We start from the raw sequence: 11,654 nt of genomic DNA on the forward strand, positions 1-11,654 counted from the left end.
CGCAGGTACACCGTGCAGTCGGACTACCTCATGGATATAAATTTACGCGAGTCTTTCCATTTTGTATGATTCTTTGATCGGAACGAAGTGAGCGGACTTTGTCAAACGATCGACGATTACCCAAATGGTATCGTACCCACTCGAACACTTGGGTAGTTTGGTGATGAAATCCATGGTAATCATCTCCCATTTCCATTCGGGTATCTCGGGTTGCTGGAGCAGACCCGAGGGTTTCTGGTGCTCTACTTTTACCTTGGCGCAAGTCAGACACTTTCCCACAAACGTAGCTATCTCAGCCTTCATGCTTGGCCACCAGTATTGTTTCTTGAGATCTAAGTACATCTTGTCAGAACCCAGGTGAACAGAGTATTTGGTTCTTTGTGCTTCCTTCATGACTATCTCTCTGAATCCTCCGAACATGGGAATCCAAATCCGATCCATGAAACAATGGACTCCATCACCTCTGATCTCAAGTTTCTTTTCCATACCTCTTAAGGCTTCGGTCGGTATGTTCTCGGGTTTGAGGGCTTCTAATTGGGATTCTCGGATTTGTATGGGTAGGTTGGAATGGATGGTCATCGTTTGGTTCCTCACTTTACGGCCTGCACTCTCCTTTTGGCTAAGGGTATCTGCTACTACATTGGCCTTGCCGGGATGGTAACGGATTTCACACTCATAATCACTGAGTTGTTCTACCCATCGCCTTTGTCTCATGTTCAAGTCTTTCTGATCAAAGATGTGTTGCAGGCTCTTGTGATCAGTGAAGATTGTGCACTTAGTTCCGTAAAGGTAATGTCTCCAAATCTTCAACGCAAAGACTACGGCTCCTAGCTCCAAGTCGTGTGTGGTATAGTTGATCTCGTGTGCTTTCAACTGTCTAGAAGCGTAGGCAATTACTTTTCCTCTTTGCATAAGCACACAGCCTCAACCTTGATTAGACACATCGCAGTAGACAACGAAATCCTCTGTCCCTTCGGGTAGGGACAGAACAGGTGCGCTGCATAAGGCTCTTTTCAGTGTCTGGAATGCGGTTTCTTGCTTATCATTCCAACAAAAGGGTACACCTTTCTGTGTTAGAGTGGTTAGAGGTTTGGCGATTTTGGAAAAGTTTTGGATGAATCTTCGATAATGGCCAGCGAGAACCAAGAATTGCCGGATTTCTGTGGGTGTCTTCGGTGCTGACCAATTCTCTATCGCCTTTCTCTTGGAAGGATCTACATGAATACCCTCCTCGCTTACCACATGACCGAGGAAAGTTACCTTGCAAATCCAGAACTCACACTTGGAAAATTTCGCATACAACTTCTCCGATCGTAGGGTCTCCAACACTAGTCTCAAGTGTTGTTTGTGGTCTTCTTCGCTTCGGGAATAGACGAGTATGTCATCAATGAACACAATGACAAACATATCCAGATAAGGACGACACACCCGGTTCATCAGGTCCATGAACACTGCCGGTGCGTTGGTTAGACCAAAGGGCATCACTACGAACTCGTAGTGTCCATATCGAGTCCTGAAAGCTGTTTTGGACAGATCACTTTCATGAACTCATAGCTGATGGTACCCTGATCGAAGGTCTATCTTGGAGAAGTAACTGGCTCCCTGAAGCTGATCAAAGAGGTCATCTATTCGCGGAAGAGGATATCGATTTTTGATAGTCAACTTGTTCAGTTCATGATAATCGATGCACATACGAAAGGATCCATCTTTCTTCTTGACAAATAGAATTGGAGCTCCCCAGGGCGAGGAACTCGGTCTAATGAATCCTTTACTGAGCAACTCATTGAGTTGACTGGATAACTCCTGCATCTCTGCTGGAGCTAAGAGATACGGAGACTTTGCTATGGGAGTAGCTCCAGGAATTAGGTCAATATGGAACTCGACCTGACGCTCGGGAGGGATTCCTGAAAGCTCTTCGGGAAACACATCAGGAAAGTTACAGACTTCGGGGATGCTCGTGAGGTCTTTAACTTCCTGCTTCTCATTGATTACATGGGCCAAGAATGCAATACACTCCTTTCGCAGGAGTTTCTGAGCTTTGATGCAAGAAATGATACGAAGGTTGGAACTAAGTTTATCACCATAGATTACTAGAGTTTGACCCGAAGGAAGGTTGAGACGGATGGCTTTTTCGAAACAAAGGATATCCGCATGATTGGGACTCAACCAATCCATGCCAATGATGACATCAAAGCTCTTTATGGATACCGGCATAAGGTCGATAGGAAACGAATGGTCGTTCAGGGTAAGGGTACAACCTACAAACACCTCACTAGCACTTTCTTTCTCTCCGTTTGCCATCTCGACGGTAAATATTTCGGTTAAAGGTTGGGAATTATGTTTTAGGTTATGTTTGAATGCATGACTAATAAAACTCCTCTCAGCACCCGAATCGAAAAGAATATTAGCATACGAGTTGTCAAGAAGGAACGTACCCGAGACAACAGTGGGATCAGCGACTGCTTCCTCCCATCCCATGGCGAGGACTCTTCCAGTGTTGTCAGCAGTAGTCTTCTTGGGGCAGTTCCTTTTAAAGTGCCCAGTTTCACGACAGTTGTAGCAGGCTTGACCAACGCCTGCTCCCGAAGATTGATTGGCCGATTGGGTCGGAGCTTTGCAGTATCGGACGGTGTGCCCCTTTTTACCACAATTGGTACAGGAGAGTTCGCGACAGGGGCCAGGGTTGTGGTGATACTTGCACTTATCACAGAGAGGGAGATTACCAACATACCGGCTGGTGGGAGTTGGAGTTGTGGATCCCGCGACAGAAGCAGCAGTAACGGGGGTAGTAGCAGCATGGACTGCTACTGTTTGTTGTCTTTTAGAGGATCCTTGGGAAGATTGACCGTTCTTCTTCTTCCAGAATTTTCTTTTCTCACCACTGCTTTTAGTCGACTCAGGGGTAGCAGTGGCTTCCGTGACATCATCACTATGGTCGATTATGGCTTGGGCTAAAGTCTTAGCACTATCATATGTATCCGGACAAGCAGCTAAGACATGACCCTTTGTTGGATTGGTTAACCCCCAAATAAACCTCTCAATCTTTTTGCTTTCAGGAGTGACCAGACCAGGACAGAGAAGGGCAAGATCATCAAATCGGGAAGTGTATGCAACAATGTTGGAACCTTTCATCTTTAGGTTCCAGAGCTCATGCTCTAGCTTCTGCATTTCACCATGGGGACAGTATTCGGCAAGGAAGAGTTCTTTCATGGCGTCCTAGCCCATGGCATTGGCTATGGGTAAGGTCAAGGATTTGACTCAGCCGTTCCACCAAGTCAAGGCTTTATCGAGGAAGGTACTTTCTGCAAATTTAACCTTGTCGGACTCAGCACAGGCACAGATTTCAAAAATGAATTCGATTTTCTTGAACCATCGGGACAAGGAAATGACACCACCAGTGCCATCGAACGATGAAGGCTTCGCATTCATGAAATCCTTGTAGGAACCCTCCTTTCGGTGTTCCTGGTTACTTTCTTGATTCTGATTGCTACCTCCTGAACCACCGGAACCACCAGTGTTTAGTTGGGACATGGCAGCTGCCACCGCGGCGGTAACAGCTGTCTGGAATAACACGTGATCAATTTCAGGAGGAGGTGGTGGCGGAGGGTTGTTGGTCTTTGAACTGGGTCTCTTTCTGGGAGGCAACATGATCTAATAAGATCAAGAAAGAGAGGATGATAAGTCCTCTAAATTGAATCGAGAGATATGACAGATATTTATTCCAAATAAGCGATAAAACAGGAATGAGTTATTGAAGCAGTTAAACTATCGCTAACGGAATGATCGGGGATCTAGACGTGTACGAGGATTTCTAAAAAGAATGGATTCGAGAAATACTCCCATAGTATTTCATGATTCGTTACGATACTGTCTCGATGTTTGTGGTATTAGGGTATGTTTTAGGCATGCCGCATACCACAGTCACTCCCAAGCACATGTTGGCCGTGTCGCGAATGAATATAGTTGGCCAGGCTATATTGATCCTAGACACGACTACATAACCGCCCAGGTTTAACCACAGTACACAACACCCATTTACTTATGTTTTGTTCTACTTATAGTTACGGATCTCGACGATTTGGTATACTTATATACTTTTGAAAATACTTATAGTCTGAAGATACTTTTATTTCAGAGCACTTAGGCCCTTTAGTGTTTATAGTTTTATACCATGTAAGGTTTGGTATACTTTATTCACTATAAACAAGGGCTCTGATACCAATCTGTCACACCCCAAAAACCGAAGGCGGAAACATTTCCGGGGTTGACTCCACGTTGAGTATCAAATCCAATGTACATAGTAAGTAAAGTGAAACAAACATTACATTACATATTAAAAGTTTTACAATTTGTTTCAAAAGACACCGTTTATACAGTTGTGATACATAGTATAGATATAAACAAAACAAACGAGCTTTGCATGCACACCATCCTGGATCAAGTAAGTCTTCGGGTACCTGTACTATCGTTGACCTGAGAACACAAGCGGTTTGAAAATCAGCATAACGCTGGTGAGTTCATAAGTAGTTTTGTTTTGTGAAAATTGTTCATGTTTCCTTTCTGTTTCTGAAAATGTAACACACACCAAGAAAATCCCACATTTTCTTAAAAGTTGGTTGTTGTTTCACAAAAGTAAAGTCTAGTTAGGTTATCCAATTCGTTAAACTATTCTATTTACGTACCAGTGTATTCCCAGGAAAGTCCCATACTTTCCTGAATGTTAGTTATTGTAAAAGATGTAATGTTATTCAGTTTGTTACACTTTTCTGGTTATGTACAAAGTTTCCCAGGAAGGTCCCATACCATCCTGAATGTTGGATATCATTGTAAAAGATGTAAAAGATGTAAAAGATGTAAACCGAAACCTGGTTATCTGTAAAATGTAATAAGTGGTTCATTATTACTATACGTAAATCTCTGTTATCCTAATTGCGAGTTCCATAACCATACTAGAGACTGAACCTGTGGCAATAAGTAGTCCACAACCTTATGACTTTCGTCACCCTTGAACCATTTCGGTTCGGCTGTAGCTAGCAGCCAGGTGTGGGGTAGTCAGCCCCGTATAGATTTATACACTCAAGTCACGCTCTCTAAATCCCAGAGATTCTGGTTACGGGTGTAGTCCTCCACTCGCGTATCTCTGTGGAGTGTTCGCCGAGGACGTGTCTCCAATCATACAGGAATAACAAATTTACTAGTAATAATATGATAATCTTCCATTCGCGTATGTCACACCCCCAAACCTGAACGGCGGAAACGTTCGGGGGCGGATGACTTCATGTGGTAGCGTAACAAATGGATACATAGTAAAGAAAGCAATACAACCATCATATATATAATTGAAAGTTTACATTTGTCAAAAGTTACATGTTCAAAACCAATTACAATATGATGCCAAAATACGAGATTAAACTAGCGCCGCAACATCCCTTCATCAAAAGCATAATGATACCTGAAATTACTGATTCCCTGGGACATACAAGTAATTTTGAAAGAGTAGATCAACATTTAAGCTGGTGAGTTTCATAAGTATTTAAGTGACAATGTTTGTATGAAATGAAATGTTTAGTATTTGTTTGTTTGTATTTAGAAAATCCTATATTTTCTACTAGTATAAAAGTAGCCTTCTCTCAAGACCAATGTTTGTTTCCAAAATGTATGTAAGTGTAAATAACCAATGTGTTTTGAAAACCTTGTAAATCAATGCATTTTTAATACCCCATGTGAGTTTTATAACCATACTATTGACTCGGAATGCCTATACACAACGTTCTTCAGGCCTTGGAATGTTATGACGTTTGTCACCGCAAACGGTGGACTGCAGCTAACAGTCAGGGCGCGGTTTGTCAAGCCCGTATAGATCTATACACAAACACCATGCTCCCCCTCCAAGGGTTTCTGGTATATAATACAGGACTTGAAATGTGTACTCGAACGTACATGAAGTTAGTGTCTCACAAAACTGTGGTATAAAAACAGATCTACTTGTTAAAATGTTACGTTTGTTCTTGTATACGAAAGTGACTTCTTGATATTCATGTCTCTAGTACATAAGAGTTAGAAATTTGTTCGTAAAACTATACCTATTATAGTTTTCTAAAAGTGTGTCTCGTTTGTTTAGAAATACCTAGAAAAGGAATCATTTGTTTATGAAAGCATAGATTTTTGGTGTAGAGTCTAAGATAGACAAGAATAATCTAAGAAAAGTTTAGTTTATACATGCATTACAACAAATTTATATTTCAAAAGACAGAATGCTATTTTAACATATGTTATATATATGATAGTTCCTTAAAAGTTTGTAAATCGCATGTGATTTGGATATATAACATCATATAAAAGAGTTCTTTATGTAACACACGATAATACTCGTGTGTTTTACTTGTTATCCCCCCCTTGAAAGCATATAAAAGAAATTATAGAATATTTAAAAGGTAAATTAAGGGGTATGAACTCACTTGAAAGTTTGAAGATAGCGAGATGGAAAACCGGGCAGAGTTTCGTCTCGGGAAACGGATTTTTCTCGGGATTCTCGGGAGTAAAATCGACCCTCGGGACTTGAGCAAAAAGACCAGAGCTTCGGGTTTGAACGGGCACGGAAAATGAGGCAAGATTGTGAGAGAAAGGAGAGAAATGAGCATTTTTCTCGGAAGCCCTCGCATTCTATTTATAGGAAGGATGAACCGCCTCGGTACGCGGGGCATATGCTCGTACGCAGCGCGTACGCGTACGTCATGCATGACCGAAGCCTCGACTGCCTCGGCTTCGGATGGGACGGATCGGTGGGGAGGCGGGTCGGATGGGACGGCGGGTCGGACGGGTCGGTCGGACGGGCGGGTCGGACGGGTCGGAAGCCTCAGATAGGGCGACGTGGACGATCAGAGGCCAAGTCTCTTGGGTACGCAGGGCGTACAAGGGTACGCAGCGCGTACCTCGGATGAGGACGCTGACTCCTCTTCGGATAAGGTCCGAATTTTGAATTAAATAAATATATAATTTATTTAATAAACTTCAAAAATTCATATCTTCTTCATACGAACTCCGTTTTCGATGGTCTTTATATCCACGCGTAGGTGAGACTACACTCTACAACTTTCGTTTAGACTCCGTTGGCAAATTCCGAAATTATTTTTATTATTTATTTTATAACTCATCGTGTTTATGGAATTTCTTCAAAAATTCATAACTTTTTTATCTGACGTCGGTTTTTGCCAGACTTTTTACCGCTGAAATACCATTGTCGAGACCTTCGATTCTCGTTTAGGTCATTCCGGCCAAAAGTCGCTCGATCTCCGATTCGAGTTTTTAGCTGTCTGTTGCTAAGCTGAACTTGGAAAAATCATAACTTCAATATATGAAGTCGGATTTGGGCGTTCTTTTTACGTACGATCATGGTTTAAAGACATTTAAACATAGAAGGGATTTAAATGGAACTATTTGTACAATTTATTATGAAAGTAAATTTTATTACTCAAAAGTGGTTACAATACTTGACCCATTTAGGTCATTTCAAAGAGTTGAAATATCGGGTTGTCACATCATCCCCCCGTTAGAGAGAATTTTGTCCCGAAATTTAAAGTAGTAAAGATACTAGTGAACATGAAAGAGATGAGGGTACTTTTGTTTCATCTGATCTTCGCGTTCCCATGTGAATTCAGGTCCCCGCTTGGCGTTCCAGCGAACCTTCATGATGGGTATGCGACTTTGTTTTGTTTGTTTGACCTCTCGGCCCATGATTTCTACTGGTTCTTCCACAAAGTTGAGGCTCTCGTTGATCTTGATCTCGTCGAGTGGAATAACAAGAGTCTCGTCGGACAGACACTTTTTCAAGTTTGAGACGTGGAAGGTTGGATGGATGTTACTAAGTTCGTGCGGTAGGTTAAGCTTGTAAGCCACAGGGCCGATTCTGGCAAGAATCTCGAAAGGCCCTATGTATCTTGGATTTAGTTTCCCACGCTTTCCAAAGCGTATTAAACCCTTCCACAGTGAGACCTTTAATAAGACGTGGTCTCCTACCTGGAATTCCAAAGGTTTCCTCCTTTGGTCAGCGTAGCTTTTCTGTCGGTCTCTAGAGGCTTTCAATCATTCACGAATCTGAACGATCTTCTCTGTCATTTCTCGTATGATTTCCGGACCGGTGAGAGTGCTTTCAGAAATTCTTCCTCTAGCTAACTAGGTATCGCCAACTTCAGTCCAACACAGAGGGGATCTGCACTTTCGACCATAGAAGGCTTCAAACGGAGCAGCCTTTATGCTTGTATGATAACTATTGTTGTATGAAAATTCGACAAGGGGTAAATGGATATCCCATGCCTTTCCAAAGTCAATCACACAGGCTCTCAGCATATCTTCTAAAGTTTGTATCATTCTCTCACTTTGTCCGTCTGTTTGTGGGTGGTAGGCTATACTCATGTCTAGCCTAGTCCCCAGGGAACTTTGTAGTGACTGCCATAATCTTGAAGTGAATCTACTATCTCTATCGGAGATAATGGATATCGGAACACCATGCAGTCGCACTACTTCCCTTAAGTAAGTTCTTGTAAGCTTCTCCATTTTGTCAGTCTCCTTGATGGGTAGGAAATGCGCTGATTTGGTCAATCTGTTGACAATGACCCATATGGTATCGAGTCCACTCGTCGTCTTGGCTAACTTGGTTATGAAGTCCATAGTAATCCGCTCCAATTTCCATTCTGGTATCTCTGGTTGCTGTAGTAATCCTGACGGTTTCTGATACTCGACCTTAACCTTAGCGCAAGTAAGACATTTACTCACGAAGGTAGCAATTTCTGCTTTCATGTTAGGCCACCAGTACAGTTTCTTAAGATCCAGATACATTTTATCTGAACCCGGGTGAACGGAATATCTTGAGTTGTGAGCCTCGGTCATGACTACGTTTCTGAAACCACCATGTTTCGGGGTCCAGATTCGGTCCATGAGATAGTAGGCTCCGCCACCCTTGACTTCTAGATTCTTTTCCATTCCTCGCAGGGATTCACCCGCCACATTTTCAGGTTGCAAAGCTTCCATTTGTGCCTCCTTAATTTGTGTGGATAAGTGGGAATGGATAGTCATGGTCAGAGATTTGACCCTCTGACCAGTGTATTCCTTTTGACTGAGGGCGTCAGCTACTACGTTGGCCTTGCCAGGATGATAACGAATTTCGCATTCGTAGTTATTTAGTAACTCAACCCATCGTCGTTGTCGCATGTTGAGTTCCTTTTGATCGAAAATGTGTTGAAGGCTCTTGTGATCGGTGAAAATAGTACTCTTTGTTCCGTATAAGTAGTGCCTCCAGATCTTCAGAGCAAATACCACTGCTCCTAACTCGAGATCGTGTGTCGTATAGTTCACTTCGTGTGTCTTAAGCTGTCGGGAGGCATAAGTGATAACCTTCCCTCTCTGCATAAGAACACAACCAAGTCCTTGATTTGACGCATCACAATACACTACGAAGTCTTCTATCCCTTCGGGGAGGGATAGTATCTGTGCGGTGCACAAGGCCTGTTTTAGCGTCTGGAATGCCTTCTCTTGTTTCGCTTCCCAGCCAAAGGTCACGCCTTTATGGGTTAATGTAGTAAGAGGTTTCGCAATGCTAGAGAAGTTCTTTATGAATCTGCGATAGTAGCCAGCGAGACCTAGAAATTGACGAATTTATGTAGGTGTCTTGGGTGCCGACCAGTTCTCAATGGCCTTAATTTTGGAGGGGTCCACGTGTATACCTTTCTCGCTAACAATGTGGCCTAAAAATTCGACTCTTCGAATCCAAAATTCGCATTTAGAGAACTTCGCATAGAGTTTCTCCGTTCGCATTGTTTCTAGGACTTTTCGTAGGTGCTGACTATGCTCTTCCTCACTTTGGCAGTAGACAAGTATATCATCGATAAAGACGATGAAGAACTGATCCAAGTAAGGACGTCATACCCTATTCATTAGTTCCATAAATACTGCTGGTGCATTGGTTAATCCGAACGGCATCACTACAAATTCGTAGTGTCCATAACGAGTTCGGAACGCTGTCTTTGGAATGTCCCCCTCTAGAACTCGTAATTGGTGATATTCGGATCGTAGATCTATTTTGGAGAAGTAGTTCGCTCCTTGAAGTTTATCGAATAGGTCGTCAATACGCGGTAGAGGATAGCGGTTCTTGACAGTAAGTTTGTTCAGCTCTCTGTAGTCGATGCACATACAGAACGATCCGTCTTTCTTCTTTACAAACAAGACCGGTGCTCCCCAAGGTGAGAAACTTGGTCTTATGAATCCTTTTTTAAGGAGTTCATTAAGTTGACTGGAAAGTTCCTGCATCTCTGCTGGCGCGAGACGATAAGGCGACTTCGCTACTGGGGTAGCTCCTGGAACTAAGTCGATTCTGAACTCGACTTGGCGTTGCGGTGGTAATCCTGGTAGTTCTTCTGGAAAGATATCGGGAAAGTCACGTACTACCGAGATTCCCTTGATGTCCTTCAGTTCTTGACTTGTATCGACGATGTGCGCTAGGAATGCTCGACAATCCTTCCGCAAGCACTTTCGAGCTTGGATGCACGAAATGATGCGAAGGTTTGTACTAGATTTGTCGCCGTAGATAACTAATGTTTCGTTGTTAGGGAGGTTAAGACGAACTGCTTTTTCAAAGTACATGATGTCGGCGCGAAGAAGACTCAACCAATCCATGCCGACTATGACGTCGAAACTTTTAATTTGGACCGGCATGAGATTGATTGGAAAAGAATGGCCGTCTAAAGTTAACGTACAGCCCATGTATATGCAGTTAGTGTTTTCGGTTTTTCCATTGGCCATCTCTACAGTGAATGATTTTTCTAACTTGCTAGGTTTAGGTTTAAGTAAATGAATAAAGTTTTGACTCACGAAGCTTCTCTCTGCTCCACTATCGAATAATATGCATGCATATGAATTATCGAGAAGGAACGTACCAGCAACTATAGTTGGGTCAGCTACAACTTCTTCGTGGCCTATTGCCAAAACTCGTCCCACACCTCCGGTGCCTGCTGCCTTAGGATAGTTCCTCTTGTAGTGGCCCACCTCGCCACAACCGTAGCAAGTCTGCCCTACACCCGCATTGGGAACTTGAGTGATCGGCCTTGCGGGGTCCTTGTAGAAACGGGCTGTGTGTCCCTTCCTGTTGCAGTTGGCGCACTGCATTTCCCGACAAGGTCCATGGTGGTGGTAATTGCATTTGGTGCACTTTGGAAGGTTACCTACATAAGGCTTTGTTGGGTAGGTATTTGTAGGAGCTGTAGTAGGTACAGTGGCAGCATTCACTGAAACCAGTTGTTTCTTTGCGGATTCCTAGGAAGACCCACCCTTCCCTTTATTCCACACTCTCTTCCTGCTATTGTTGTTGTTGTTGTGGTTGTTTCCTTTCTGTGGTTCTAGTGCAGAAGTGGTTGAGTTCTGATGACCTCCGTAGTCAATCAGAGATTGTGCCAGTTCCTTAGCACTTTCAAAGGTGTCAGGTTTGGAAGCTAACACGCTTGATCAAATTTGGGGCGTCAGTCCCCAGATGTACCTTTCTATTTTCTTGCTCTCGGGAGCAATCATATCTGGACAAAGAATTGCCAGCTCGCAGAATCTGTTGGTATAAGTAGCGATGTCGGTACCAACCATTCCGAGAGTCCATAGCTCGTGTTCAAGCTTTT

The sequence above is a fragment of the Lactuca serriola genome, chromosome 6 (assembly GCF_051521515.1).
Source record: "Lactuca serriola cultivar US96UC23 chromosome 6, Lser_US96UC23_V15, whole genome shotgun sequence".
In the NCBI taxonomy this organism is placed as follows: Eukaryota; Viridiplantae; Streptophyta; class Magnoliopsida; order Asterales; family Asteraceae; genus Lactuca; species Lactuca serriola.